This window comes from Peromyscus maniculatus, chromosome 1 (genome assembly GCF_049852395.1).
Source record: "Peromyscus maniculatus bairdii isolate BWxNUB_F1_BW_parent chromosome 1, HU_Pman_BW_mat_3.1, whole genome shotgun sequence".
Classification (NCBI taxonomy): Eukaryota; Metazoa; Chordata; class Mammalia; order Rodentia; family Cricetidae; genus Peromyscus; species Peromyscus maniculatus.
In genome coordinates, this window is record NC_134852.1 from 86,872,639 (window position 1) to 86,888,630 (window position 15,992).

A 15,992-nucleotide genomic window follows, 5' to 3' on the forward strand; every position below is an offset into this window, starting at 1 on the left:
GTTATTTATGATTCACAGTATTTTTTGTCATTTTGAATTTTTCACAGGTTCTTTGTGTGGACACGGATAACGAAGGCCACATCTGCTTTGTAGTGGAAGCAGTATAGGTCATGATGCAAATGGGACTGATAAGATCCCATAGGTGTTTTTTGAATTTGCCCATGGACTACCTATAAAAACTACAGCATAAATGCAAATAGTTTTTGACATCAGCATTTAGGGGTTTAAATCCCTGGCTGTGGGTGGTGCTATGCTGAGTTGGTGGAATACTAGGAAATAAACGAGTTCCAATACATTGTTTGTTACTTGCTTTGAAATACCACCCCCCACCCCCACAACACACACCATCACCACCACTATCAAACCACTCAGCTTTCAGGATGAATTTGCTGGCATTTGTCTGTATGGTGCTCTGCCTTATCCTTCACCCTTCTGTGGAATCTGTCATGCCTCTCTCCAGTCTCCGCTGTGCTTTGCAGACCACTTCACACTTGTAACACTTCAGATGCGTTTTTGTGTATGTGTTCTCCCCATTTACTCTGTTGCACATTTCTTGAGGGTTGAGGGCAGCACTTGAATTTTGTTTTTATTGCTTTCAGTTTTGCTTGTGCTTCTGTATCGCAGTGCCTTGTGTGTAATAGGCATGGTAGTTTTGGTTAAATGTTCTCAAGTAGGACTCCAGGTCATCCTCAGGAAAGAGCTTTGCCCCATGTGTGAATAAATGTTTGATCATCTGAAGGAGAGGTTAAGATTGATGTCCTCAAAGGGAAGATAAGGCATGAAACTGCACAGGAGAACTTTGTGATCTGGAGCAAGTAACAGAGTGTTGTTTTGTTTTGACCTCTGTGGTGGGGCTCTTAGTGAGAACTCGGGACTGATGGTGCATCAATGTGACTTTTAGCCAAACTTCTGTCCCATATCTCGGTTATTTACTTGGAACTCTCTGTGTGTGCTTTCTTAGTAATCTTGTTCTATTGGTCTGACAGAGCAATGAATTAGGAATTGTGTTCTTATTTTATGGAAGAAGAAATTGGAGTAAGATTTATATTTTAAAGTTACCCGTGTCTATTTGAAAGATGGAAGTTTTTCATTGCTTCTTTGAGATTTGCTTTGTCATTTGAGATGAGACTGTTAATATTCTTTTTTAATTAAAAATTTGTATTTATGTGTTTGTTTGATTATATGTCAAGTGGGTACAAGTATCTGAAAAAACCAGAAGGGGGCACCAGATTCCTTAGACCTGGAGTTACAGGCAGATGTGAGCCACCCAGTGTCCAGAGCGTCCAGCGTGCTTGCTGGGAACTGAACTCAGATCCTCTGTAAGAGCAGTGAGTGGTCTTAACCTCTGTTAAGCCATCTCTCCAGTTTCCTCATTCTTGTTCTTAAAAATTATTTATTTATGTATTCATTCATTGATTTATCTATTTAATTTGTGGGGGGGGGCACAAGTGCCACAGCATGCCCGTGGAGGTCAGAGGCCAGCTTGCAGGGGTCAGTTCTCTCCCTTATCATGTGGGCTGGTCAGATCCAGCTCAGGTCTCCAGGATTGGGAGAAAACACCCTTACTTGCTGACCCATCTCCCTGGCTCTGTTTACTCCTTTTTAAACCAAGAAAGAGCTGTTGGCTCTTGTATATCCTTGGAGCCCTCCACAAAACTCTGTTTGGATTAACTGCTGACCCCATGTGATATACAGAGCATCTGGCAGCTGGGGTGGAATTCTCAGCTGTCTCTCTTTGTTTTGTCCACAGAAGGAAATGTGAGTTTTATCTTACTGCTCAGGCAATGGTACATTCCTTTTTTGGTTCATGGGACCCACCAATCTGGTTGTGGGCTCATTTCCTACCTTTTTTTGTTGTTGTTATCTTGCATTTGTCTGAGAGTCAGCAATGAACTTAACCTACTCTTAATGAACATAGAATTATGAGGTATCTCTGGCATTCCAAAATTCTGCTTTGAGGTTTTGCTGGCATTGTCCAGTTCATCGTCATATATGAGATCCAGGCAGCAAACCCTAAGAAGTTAGGTCTGCCATTATTTATCTTTCCTGCTTGAAGCCTGCTTTCCAGATCTCGGTGACATTTACTATTCTGGTCACATCTAAGGGTATGGTTCTACACTGTCTGCGTCTTACTCAGAATTAAAAGTGTTTTGCCTTCTTGGCTGGGAGAGAAAGGCTGTTTGAAGACATGATACACTGAGGCCCAGCCGTAGTTTTTCTGCTAACTCTAGAGTTGGGAAAACTGACTCTTTCTTCCAGCTGTGATGTATTTGTGTATATGCATGTACACATGCGGGAGGGAGTGGCAGAAAAGTGTACTGTATTGTAGTTGTAATCTTACACACTTTTGATTAGTTAACACCTGCTGGTACTTACATAGTACACTGTGTGCTCTATTTTCTTGTATAATCCTAATAACTTCATGAGATGACTGTTCTGTTTAAAGAGGAGACAATGTCAGAATACCCGTGTCACTCAGTGGACCATGAAGCTAGCAAGGATCAGTTATAACTCAAACCAGGTCCCCCTCCCCCCTCCCCATCAAGTTAGCAATACATATCTATTCTTAATTGTTAGGCACCTGACTAGATTTTTGGAAACTTCTGTGCTTTCTCGTGTGTGGAAGGGTAGCTTAGAAGCTTGCTGACTAGCTTCATTGATGACTTTGGAGGAGAAGGAAGAGATCAAGGATAATAAATAACCAAGGATGGTAGTGGATAACTGAGAGCTGGGTGAGTGCAGTAGCCAAGCCAGTCTGCTTCGTTTGGATCAGCAACAGAGTAATAAGGGTATAGCTTAAGTGTCTTGTTCCCAGGGAGGGGAAGAGAGAGGGATAGAGAGTCAAGAAAGACTGATGTTACCTAGCAGCTTTCAGCTCTTTCTTGACATTCTAAGTGAAAACAAAAACCATGTTTTCTGCAATTTAAGCAAATACCTGATCCTGTTTCAGAAGGGAGAATGTCTCTGTGTTGACCTAATTATTTGAGCAGTTCACATAGTTATGAAACAGTCTTGAGAGAGGGAGAAGTTGCCTTTTACAAAAAGACCACCAGGAAATCTAAGTGCAGCACCCTCCAAACAGTTCAGTGCTGCTTACTTAACAATAACAGGCTGAGAAGTGAGCAGCATATAGCAACCGGAAGAACTTAGAACTTTAAGAACTCTGTTCTCCTAAAGGACACTTCTTGTTACATGATTTCCATACATTAAATGGTTTCCAAACATCTTGTATTTTGTTTCCTTTTCATCTTAAGTCTGAAAATTCTTGTGTTTGGGAGAAAATCTCTTCCGCAGAGAGAGAGAAACAGATTTATTGGGCGCCCTCTGCTGGTTTTGTCTCATTAGAACAAAGAAGGGGAGCCTGCAAACCTCTGCATCTGCTTCTGTCTTGGCGTTGCAGAATGACGAAGCTGGAAGACAGTAGCAACTTCATTATTAGCAGTATTGTTTAAACTGACTTCTGTTAACACTGAAGAGAGGACTGCAAATAACTGGCATGTACATGAAGACATTAAACGAAGATTGTTAAGTCGATTTAATAGTTGTCATTATCTGTCAAAAAAAAGAACATCAAACAAAATTGTATGATATTTTCTGCCAATGAAATCAACCCTAGTCTGTATCTGCAATGACTTAGTTGGTACTAAAATCAGTCAATTCCTCAGTTGATTTCTGTTTATGTTGTTAAGGAAAGTTAAGGGCTTTGCTTGCTGGTTGGGAGTGGGTTTTACCAAGGCTCTTGGAATGTGACTGGGTAGTTTCCTCTAAGAAAGTAGGTACTGTAGATGGGGTGATCCTATTATAGTTTCTTATCAGGAGGATTTTTTTTTTAAGTCTTGTTTCTTTTTTAACTCTCATTTTCTGGACTTGAGCAGAAATCTTTCATCCTCAGAGCATTACATTTTAGATCTTTTGATTTCTCATCCAGCTATCTCACATAAGATGCATTGGGGAGAGAGGTTGTTTGCAGAATGGAGTTAAGAATTCATTTATCCAACCTGCATTACTGAGCGCTTACAACAACTTGATACACTTAGAGGCACTGATATAGCATTCAATAAAACAAGTATGCTCTTAACTCAGATAAATATGCTGTCTTAGAATTCTGTACATCAATACTATATACGTGTTAGAGATATGAGTCCTCTAATGGGTGTTTCAGGAGACAGTGCAGCAGATCAAGAGGTAGAGTGGGAAAGCTCTTACTCACCCACAGACATGTTTGAAGGATAATGATTGTTATTGTTCATGATGAGCATACATGACCTTTACCAGTCGTATGTAGAAATGCATGGGGCAGGTAATGTAGTCTTTCTATGGCTTCCCTTGTCTAGTGTACATAGGATCAGGAGCTCTGAAGCTGGCTTATGTGTTCCTGATGCTCAAGCCGTGGCATATTGCTCCATGACTGTGTTATTTTATTAACTTTGTGATTTTTATATACATCATTCACCTCATTCGAATGGATTTATCCTTTTGTCTGTCTGCTCAGTTCCTACTTGCCCCTCCCCCCTTTTCTTTTAAAGTTTCATTCTGTGTGGCGGTGGTGGCGCACACCTTTAATCCCTGCACTCGGGAGGCAGAAGCAGGCGGATCTCTGTGAGTTCAAGGCCAGCCTGTTCTCCAAAGCGAGTTCCAGGAAAGACACAAAGCTACACAGAGAAATCCTTTCTCTAAAAAACAAAACAAAACAAACAAACAAAAAAGATTCATTCTGTTTTACTTTCTTTAATAAGCCTTTCTATTTTGTAGCTGGTTTATTTATTTCCTTTTCTTTCTTTTCCATTAGGCCATAGCTTCTGTTTTGGGCACTTTTCTCTTTCCCTGAGTCTCTCCTGCTCTGTCAGGAATTAATTCTTCATGTGTTTCTGGTTGTTTTTGGCCAGGAACAAGAACCAGTAAAGTGTACGTACGCTCTTCTGTCTGTTCCTTCTGAGGAGCACAAAGCATGGTTTCGGCTAAGTAAAACAATGCAAGCGTTTGGCTGCGACAGCAGAGTTCTTATGAGCGTGTGCTGCAGCACAGACCACCTCCCCTCTCCCCGCAAAAGGTTTTTAGACAGGAAATTTACAGACTTATGCCCTGTAAATCTCTACCTACTCCCTGCCTTTGAAACAAAATTGAATTGAAACAGGGTTTTGTTTTTTGTTTTTTTTCTTCGTTATTTATTTGTAGAGAGAATGTGAGTATGGAAGTTAGGGGCAGTGTGGGAGTGGGTTCTCTTCTTCCAGCATGTGGATTCTGTGACTCAGACACAGGTCTGTGAGCAGATTGTGAGGCTTGAGTGGTGGGCTTCTGACAAGGGCCTTTAAGATGAGCTGTTTTGCCAGCCCTATCCTTGTTTCTTTATGTGTTACTGTCCATGTCTGCTTTTGTGCTATAAAAAATAGAATTGAGTCATTCTCACAGTGACTGTATATGTGCCACAAAGCTGAGCGTTTTTACTGAGTCCACAGGAAAAATTTTCCAACCCCTATATTAGCTATGAGTTCAGCCCATGCATGGTAGAGACTGTTCCGATCTTTGTAGCCTGAGTGTTCTCAGAGAAAGGCTGCTCACCTTAGTGTTTGGGCAGTAGGATTAAAACAGAAACTTGTGGTGTTGTATGATGCCAAAAAAAAAGCAGTTTACCCTTTTTGTTAAGACGTTGGAGACCAACGTCCCTTTGCCAGGGTTCAGAGGACTCCAGTCTTTCCAGTCTTTCTGAGTTGATGTGGATTTCATTCCAATGTTAACGAGAAGGGGGCAGTGCTGTGGTTTCGAGTGCAGAGTTTCTGTAACAGGGGTCGTAGTCTTCTTCCTGGGGAACTGATGTCCACCCATTCAGCAGCATGGTGTGTGGGTGTGGTGTGGGGGCGGTGGTGTCTGTTCTCCCTGCCCTCCATCCCCTGCTCCCTGTATCAGAAATCACTGCTCCTGAGGTCAGGCCGGCAGGCATTGGCTGTAGGGTGAGCTTTTTCACTATGGCTCTTCTAAGACTTGCCCAAGAAGTAGTAGCAGGACTGTGGGCCATGGTTTCTGGAAAGAGAGATTTACCCACCTGTCTGACGGGGGGGCTCCTTCTTTTGTGGCATTTGACTTGGTTTACGTGGTATCTTCGCAGATGGACTTCAGCAGGTTCTGCTCAAAGGCATGCCAAATAGGAATGAGCTGGGAGGAATAGAGCACTGCCTTGCTTTGTTTTGGGGCACTCAACTCAGGTTTTGTTTTTCTTTAAAGACAGGAAGGTGGCATGGGTGGCAGGGGAGTCCACAGGCTCTAAGAGCAGTTGGTATCACTGTTGTGTGCTCTTGGGACCATTCTTGATGGCTTCCCTAGTGATCTTCCTCTTCCTGTAATTCCTGTCCAGTAGTATTTTCCTCACACAGGAGCTGTAATTCTTCTAAGATGTGGATTGTGTTCCTGTGTTGCCTGCCCCTCCTCCTGGTAGTTTACCAGTACACGCAAAACAACAGCCCCCTCCCCACCCCAAGTACGATGCACTCCGGGGTCCGGCTGCCTCCCGTCACTGCGTCTCTCCTGACGGAGCTGTTCCTTCTGAATGCTGACTTGCACTTGCCTTGCCTTGCGTTTGACTCCTTGCCATGGGGCTTCAGCTTAAATGTGACTTTTCAGAGGAACTTTCTGTCTCCACTCTTGGCACACTTGTGTGAAAATGTTTTTCAGCCCTGCTTCATGCATATTTCAGCCTCTTTCTTTTATTAATCTTTTTTTTTTTCCAAAGGAATTTTCCCTCTAAGATTACTTTTTGTGCTCTGATTACGTCTGACCTCCTAGAGCAATGGTCCTCGACCTTCCTAATGCTGCGGCCCTTAACACAGGTCCTCAGGTTGTGGTGACCCCCAACCATGAAATCATTTCGTCCCTACTTCATAACTAATTTTGCTACTGCTGTGAATCGTAATATAAACATTTGATGGGCAGGCTATCTGTTATGTGACCCCCAAAGGGGTTGTGACCCACAGGTTGGGAACTGCTGTCCTAATGTGTAAGTAAGCACCTTCTACCCTGGACCTGAACAGTTCCTAATGTAGCACGGATTGGTCAGCAGTCATTAAATCCGTGAGTCAGTTTTGTTGACAAAGTGAATTTCAAGTATTTGCCCCTCCTCTTCCTCTAGATCAGCAGTTTATAGTGTATACACATCTGCATTCTGGTGGGCGGAGCCTCTGCTCTGGGGAGCTTCTTACACTTAACGACCAGCGCTGTCCAATGGAAGACTCCCTCCCATAATTTGTGTCCCATAATTACATTTTGTGGTCTAATATTTTGGGGTAAATTTCAGCATAAAGTATATCTCACGAAGATGGAAATGTAGGGCAGTTAGTATTTATTTGGGGTTTGCTGTTGTTCCTTGGCGTTGTAAATTTCTTAGCTACTGTTGACAACTTCTCAGATTTCACAGCTGTTTCCTGAACGACTGGATTTAGAGTGTAATTTCTCTCACCTCCTCCCTTGTCACCTTTGCCAGCTTGTTGTTTCAAGAGGAATTTGAAATAAAGCTACAGAGTCTGTGTTCTGGGCCCTTAGAGATGGCTCTCTGGAGTTCGACTCTACTTTGCTCAGTCATGTCAGGCTCTCTTTAATTCCTGGTGTCCCTAATCCTGCTTTTCCTGCAGGACTTCTTATTCAACTGGAGCCAGGTCAGAAGAAACTGAGCCCGAAAGAAGCAAGGATTACTTTGTTATAGCCTTAGTTTCTGTCACAGGGCCTCACCCATGTGCTCTCCAGTGTCTGTTACGAGAAGAAAGGACAGACTTTGTGTACTTGTTATGTGTAGCATTTTAAGTTTCTTTTTTAAAGTATGAAATATTTTGGGTTCAGCTCAACAAACACTGAGGACATACTTGCTATAGACCAGCCATGTTAAAGAATGCAAGCATAAACCAGTACGTTCTGTCACTCAGCTGCGTTGTGATGACATCTTTGTGGCTTGTGTGTTGGCCGAAAATGATCTGCCTTGAGTGTGGGGCAGCATGGGGCATAGGCATTTCTACACAAGCTCTCCTGGTCATAGTCTTCAATGTAGCATGTGAGCATTCATCTCTACATGTAGAAAAGCTGGTGTTTATGTTACTTACAGACATGCATATCTGTCATTGTTCCTGGAGTGCAGGAGCCAGGTACTAATTTGCTTCATGATTTTCTTATTGCTTAGTAGCAGAGGGGTGCGTGTGTGTGTGTGTGTGTGTGTGTGTGTGTGTGTGTGTGTGTGTGTCATACACACACAAAATACATGCATAAAAGTGCGTACACACACACACACACACACACACACACACACACACCAGTATAAAGTGCTGTTTCGGAAGAATGGATGAATGAGTGAAGATTGTGGTAAGGTGTTGTTGGCAAAATGGCCTAATAGGTAAAAGCCTCTGCCACCAAGCCTGACGACCCGAGTTTGATCCCCAACCCCACATGGTAGACAGAAGGAGAGAACCTCTCCACACCCACCGTAGTGAGTGTATGCCCTCTGCCCCTATATAACACAGTAAATGAATAAGTGCAGTAGAAAACCATTAAGAGGGTAGTGACAAGAGCAGGATGGGGGAGAGAGTCACGATCATGTCTGTGTCAGACCATTAAATAAATGTTACCAGTTAACTTACTGGGTGGACCTAGAGTAAGAGTTTACACTAGCAGCAGATGTTTGGAATGAAGTGAGATACACTGAAGGAAACGATTAGGGAGCAGATTTTTTAAAAATATCTTTTAATTATGTGTTCTTGTGTGTGGGTTTGTGCACATGAGTCCAGCGCTCCTGGAAGCCAGAAATGCCAGATTCCCCTGGATCTGGAGTTAGAGGTGGATTACCAGCTGCTGAACATGGGTGCTGGGAACTGAACTTGAGTCCTTTGGAGAGCAGTATGTGTGTATAGCCACCAACCTCACTGAGCGCTGCAGGGGTGTGCCACAACTAGCCAGAGCCTTTGACCTTTATACAGACGAGCAATTATATCTTGTCTAGATTGTATTATCTTCAAAAGGCTTTTGTCGTTACCAACTACTAGTATTATTAATAATAGACTATTAAAGAGAAATAGGAAGTATTTTAAGGTGAACCTCTCAATTCATTTTAAACATCTCTTTTGGTATCTCCTGCAGGTTTACTGTTTCATATGTACATCTTCTATCTACCCATTACACATAGTACTTTTATTTCCATCCGTGTTCTAGGCTTTATTTCGGGATCAGAATAGTGGAAAGAATGTAAGCTTAATTGTACTTGAATTTGAATTTTGACCCTTTCTACTTTTGTTTTCAGGCAGGTCATTAAAGTAAATATTCTCTGGTACTTAGGGCTGGGGAAATGATTGAGCAGTTAAGAGTGCTTACTGCCCTTACAGAGGACCTGTGTTTGGTTTCCAGCGCCCACTTGATGGCTCACAGCCACCTGTAACTCCAGTATCAGGGAATCCAAAGCCTTTTTCTGACCCCTGCAGGCTCCCGCATACACATGCTGCACATAAAACACTTAGACACACACATAAATGAATAGTAAGCACTTTCCTTCAAAGTGGGACTAAGAATACCCTGTAGTACTGCATTGCACATAGTTCCGCCCTGCATTGCAGCAGACGTTCAGAAGGCAACAGCGGTGGGTGTTAGCTTAGCAGCAAGTTTGGTGCTGAGAATGCTGTATCGCATTGCTCAGTTTAGTTGTATAACCAAGTAAGGGGCAGTTGTGTGAAAGTAAGGACAAGCCGCATGCTCCAAGTTCAGGGCCCAGTTTTCAGTGGACTTTACAGAGTTAACTGTTTAGTGATGGAACTCTGTATACATCTACATTGGTAGAGCATTCTACATCCACAATCCTTTATTTCTTTTGAGCCTTATGGGCATTATTTTTTTTAAAATCCTTTTATTTAGAAATAATTTTAAAAGTGTTCAAATTATATAAAAATCCCAGATCAGTACAGTGGGTACCCATGTGGCTTTTACTTAGGATTGACACTTCTTTTTAAAAGTTGCTTATAATTTATTTTTTGGTTTTCTTTTATATGATTTTACTTATTTTTATTTCATATACATTGGTGTTTTGCCTGCATGTATGTCTGTATGAGGGTGTCAGATCCCCTGGAACTAGAGTTACAGACAGTTGTGAACTGCCATGTGGGTGCCAGGAATTGGACATGGGCCCTCTGGAAGAGCAGCCAGTTCTCTTAACTATTGAGCCATCTCTCCAGCCCTGTTATTTGGTTTTCAAACAGTCCCAGATTTGTCCAGAAGGAGCCACTTTAATCTGGTCTTTGTGTGTGTGTTAAGGCAGGCTTTTCTGACTCCCCTTTCCACTCCCTATTTTCTTTCAAGAGTGTTCTAGACTCATCTAACAGACCCTGATCCAGGCCAGCACCAACCACTTTGAAGAGCCTTTGTTTCTTTTACTGGAGAGTAGTATTTCTAATGACTACAATCTGCTCTGGCTTTGCTTACTGTTACAGGGTGTTCCTCTTGTGAAATCGTTCAGTGACATTGAACACCAGTTGCCTTGAGTTTATAAGGAAAAAGACTGCATTGTTGCCTATGGGGAAGTTGTATCAGGCCATCAATCTTTGCTTGCTTTAGGAAATGATTTTGCAAAATGATAACAGTTGTGTTTAAAACTGAGAAGCAAACCTAGTTGTGTATGCACCTGTATAAACAAAGTAGATCTCACTGTCTCCCATCTCATAGAAAGATAAGACTTTGGAGCAGTACTCAGATTTACTTAGTATTACCAACTTCCTTGGCTTTACTTTCCTGTGGTTGGTTTAAATCTCATTTCGGGAAATTGATTTAAAAAAATCTCATACCTTTAAATGCAGGTTCATTCTTGGTATCTTGTTATGTTGTTATAATTGTGCTCTCACCATACACTTTTTAAAAGATTTTCTTTTTAAATTATGTGTGTGTTTGTGTGTGTCTCTGTGGGTACATGCATGTGAGTGCAGGTGCCTGCAGAAGCCAGAGGTATACGATTATCCCTGGAGCTGGAGTTAGGGATAGCTTTGAGCTCCCTGACATGAGTGCTGGAAATGGAATAAGAGCAGTACATGCTTTTCACCACTGAGCCATCTCTGTAGTCCCTCTTACGTTATTTCTCGGAATCATTATCATTCTCTCTATTGCTGTGTTTTCTGAAACATTTAAAGATAGGTTGTAGTCAATTATGTTCTTTTATCGTAAATATTTCATTGTGTATTTGCTAAGAACAAGGAACAAGAATATTTGCTTATAATCACAGCATACTTAGAAAAACTCAGGAATTTGAACACGGGTACAACATTAAATGTGTAAATCTCATTCAAGTTTTGACTGTTGTTCTAATAATATGCAATAGCAATTTCAAAAGATCATTTATTATTCAGTCTAGGATCATGCATTATGTATAGCTTGGAAGTCATTCAAAAAATTTATTCTTTGAGGATTTCATACAACATTTTGATCATGATCATGCTCCTCCCCAATTCTTCTCAGATTCACCCCCACCTCCTACCCACCCAACTTTGTGCTCTCTTTTTTTAATTAATTTTTTTTTTTTCTTGCTTGGCCGTGGTGGTGCACGCCTTTAATACCAGCACCCAGGAGACAGAAGCTGACAGATCTGTGAGGTCAGCCTGCACTACAGAGTGAGGTCCAAGACAACCAGGGCGACAACAGAGAAACCCTGTCTTGAAAAAAAAATTTTTTTTTTCTCATACAGTGTATTTTGATGTTTTCCCATTCCCCTAACCCCTCCCAGATCCTCCACCTGCCTCCTTATCCACTCAACTTTATGTTCTCTCTTTCAACCACCCCCTGCCAAAAACAAAAACAAAAGCAAAACCAAGAAAACAGCAGTAACAGCAAACAAATTTCCAAGAGATGAAAAGCCCCACAAAAAGGAAAACATAGCAAGGCCATCACTTCCTAAGCCTCCTCAAACAGCGCCACCAACTGGGGACCAAGTATTCAATATCTGAGACTGGGGGACATCTCATTCATACCACCACAGTGACAGACTGATGGACCAAAAGTTTTTATTTCTGGAGCCTTTCAGATTTCTTAACCAGGTAGGTCCCATGTACAGTAGCAGTGCTGCTGAAAATGACTGTGGCCAATGCATTGCTGTAGGTGCCCCCCCCCCTTAATCAGCCATTTAATTCTTGTAATAATCTCACGAGACAAACAGAATTGCTGTCCTTCTTTATAGCTCAGGGTATTTAAGGAACACGCTGCCAAGTTAAAACAGATAAAAGTGCTGTATCTTAAGTTGGCCTGATGTGAAAATTCTTTACCTTTTGGCCTTTTGCTGAGCATTTGGAAGCAATTTGTTGTTTCTAAAGGTGGAAAGCTCTTGAGATGGTTATTGTTTTTTGTCAACTTGATGGAAAATAGCATCACTTGACAGATGAGCCCCTACCTATGGGGATTATTTTGAGTATGTTAATCAAGGTGGCAAGACCAGCCCACTGCGGGTGGCACCATTCCCTGACAAAAGAAGAGAAAGTGGACTGAGCTTTCTTTCTATTTGATGGAGTGTATGTAACCTGTTGCTTCAAGCTCCTGCCTCTGTGACTTCTCCCACAATGGACTGTAACCTGGAACTGTGAGCTAAATAAATCCTTCCTCCTTTATGTGGCTTTAAAAAAAATTAGAATATTTTATCACAGCAACAGGAAATGAAACCAAGACAGCCCTGATTTGTAACATTTGCGAATTTTAGTAGCATAATTTCTCCTCTAATGATTGATTTCAAGCTATTTTACTGGGGACAGGATTGTCAAGCAATGTATCCTGGAAAAAAATGTCAGTAGTATGCACACACACACACACACACACACACACACACACACACACACACAACTATTTCTTTCATATACACAGCGTAATATAAACCTCAAAACAACATAGTAAGATATAGTCTTACTAATACAGGGCTTTTAGTATGTGTTATATTTGCTTTTAACCTGTTTTAGTTATTTGTAAGTTTAACTTTTAGTAATGACTGTGCTTAGCAGTTCGCTCATAGAAGTCCCAGAAAATTAACAGCTGGCTCTCATGATCTATACAAGTTGGCCAAGATACTGCTACAATTATCTTGCTGCTGACCAGACCTACCTTCTAATATTGTGTGGCCAATATTATCTAAGACATCAGTGATTTCCCTTCTTTTACCATTTCCTTCCCCACAATTTCCTACTACATTATTTCTGTATCTCTAGTTACCATGTTCCCTGTTCCCCATGCCCTTCCTCTTCCATCTACTTCTGTGGTATAATTAATTCACTTCTTATTCCTGAACTGCCTAGCCCTTTTCCATTCTATTACCCATTTCCCCTACATACCTGCTCCTTGGAGGAGAGTCCTGGATGACTAGTGTCTTGTGGAATGGAGAGTGTTCTGGCAAGGTCTTATAGAGAGGAAATCATTGGTCTGGGAAAAAAAAATACTGAGAAATCAAAGTTAAAACAATTTTTATCTCAATTATACTTTAATTTTTGCCATGCTGCTAATGTAGTAGATGTTCTGTATAAGTAAGTTCAGGATGTGGGCAACTGAGACTCACCACCATTTAGAATCTACCCTTATTTTTGTCATCTTTTTATTAAAAACCCATTTGTATGGACAATTAAGCAGTTACTCTGATTAACATTTTTAATCACTATTTTTATTTGGGGGATCATCTATACTTCTAAGATGTAACATAGACTGCCTTTTTCATTAGTTATTGTGTCATCTATTAGCAAAACCAATTAATCCTAACGACGATCAAGCTCAAGGGTAGACTCCTCAGGAATGAAGAAAGGGAACATTGTGTCTCTGTAAGTTCAGCACTATGTTCTTTAGGCCTGTGTTACTGGAGACTGAGGACATAGATGCAGTCTTTTCCTGCCATTGGGTGAGACTGAAATAATAGTTGAGGATGTCTTGAGCATTATCGCTGTCGTTAAGCTTATCTGTGTAGTTGGTAGTGTGACAGACTTGTTAACTGCAGCCAGACTTCCTAATCCATGTATTCTGTGTCGGGCCTAGTTTTGAACAACACTGATTTATCAGGGCTTTTCTCATGGGGAGGAGGGAGAAAGAAACCAATTGCCTGGATACAAATTCTTATTGACATCTGCCACTCTTCTCCTCCAACCCCACTTGCTTCATCTTTCAGATCCATCTCCAGTGGATCTCCAGATCCATCTACTGGGTGCCTGGTGAACCACCATAAAATATGAGTCACTTGCATCTGTGAAATGTGGAGTTTGTTTGCTCTCTGTGACTATTAGAGGGAACCAGCTACTTTTAGTTCCAAGTGCCTTTGGAATTTAGCTTTTGAGTTGCCTTGAAGTGAATAAAGCTTTGTTCCCTTCTCTTGGGTATAAGGTTATGTGACTTAGCTTTAAAAAAAAGGAAAGTATGAAAGCATTTCAGAACATAGTTATTTTTGTCTTGGGAGTGAGAAAAGAGGTTGGTATTGAAAGCTTTGTTAAAAGGATTTCAGTGGCTTGTGTCAACCATCTCTTGCTCTCATTGAAAGGAAACCCCACATGTTATGGGCACAGATTAGCAACAGACTGGGTCCTCAGGTGGAGAGGAATCCTTGGTTCTGAAAAGGAGGATTCACTCTTAGAATTTCAGTTTAGGAATCTAAGTGAACAAATTTCAATTAGAAATCTAAGTAGACTGCCTCTCTTGTAAAGATGTAGGTGGTAAGTAAAAGTGACCATAGCGTGTAAGTGTGTGAATGAATGGGCACAACTGGGCTCTAGTGAAGCTTTGCTTGTGACGTGGAAATTAACAAAACAAGCAAGAGGCAGGGTGTGGCCTATGGGTCTTCAGTCTCCAGCACATGAAGAAAAGGGTGAACCATTTATGTTTTTTTTTGTTTTTTTTTTTTTTTGTAGAGTATGAGGGGATTGCAGTACTTAGAGAAAGTGGACTGTTCTCATTGTGCCTCAGACATGTAAACTGGTTGCATCATACTAAAGAATGGCCAACATTTACTGGCTTAAACCTTTCAAAATCATTTCCCAGACAAAGACGAATGCATAAGACCGAACGAAATACAGTTTGGAGTAGTGACCAAAGTAAATGCTTGTTCCTTTCCTGCCCGTGATATCCCTTGTGTTAAGGTGCTTTGGAGTGTTCCAGTTATAGCCAGGCAAATTATGGCTTCATTCTGACTTACGCTGTATTTGGTGGACATGAGCACGAGGAATAAAAGTGACATTTATGCTTCAGGAAATACTTTGAACTCATTCTCCAAAATCAACGTGCTGTTAACATTCATTACACTTAACCTTAGGTTTGACCTCTTGATTGTGGGTTTTCAGTGTATAGCAGAATGCTGCCTTCTGCTTCACTTATTCTGGGTTTAATAATGTGGCCACAGGGTGGCATGATTCCCCTACGTACCTTATTGTTGATAAAATGAAAGAGAGGAAAAAATATAAATTCAATGATAATTCTTTTCCCATTTTTTTATGTTAAAATGGCCAGGTTTTCACTAAATTATTGTTTACATAGTTCATTATTAAGATTTGCAGAATCTTAAATTCCAGTACCCCAAACTTTGGTGTGTTAAAGGTTTGTTGTTGTTGTTATTGTTAGTTTATGGTTATAACACAATTTATGTTTCTAATTGAGAAGAATGGTAATTAGGGCTATATTTCACAGGTATATTTTACTACGAGCCTCTTTTTATTAAAAAAAAAAATCACCTTACAAAAACTGATAGAAGAGTATTTGAAACTGGTAGACAAAGATATTTTCATCATAAATAATTACAAAGATGTGTGTAGAGTTACAGGCATGATAGGTACCTGATTATAAAGGCTTAGTGGAAGGATGACGAAAGGAAAACTGGGATCTTGGATGGTCACGAAGCACAGCTTGTTCAAAAAGTGATCTTTTAATTGATGGAGAGTTCCCTCTGTTCCTCGAGTTTTCATATATCACTCTAAAGATAAAAGGGTTGCTTCCATTTATACAGTCAAGGATGTTAAGTTTAATGGACCTAAGTAAATTTTTGTAGG

General features: G+C 41.0%; 1 protein-coding gene across 12 annotated transcripts in view; it reads left to right on the top strand.

The window, feature by feature from the left end:
* Akap13 (A-kinase anchoring protein 13) overlaps positions 1 to 15,992 on the top strand; it is a 302,662-nt gene that overhangs the window by 94,101 nt on the left and 192,569 nt on the right. The gene's annotated exons all lie outside the window — the stretch shown is intronic.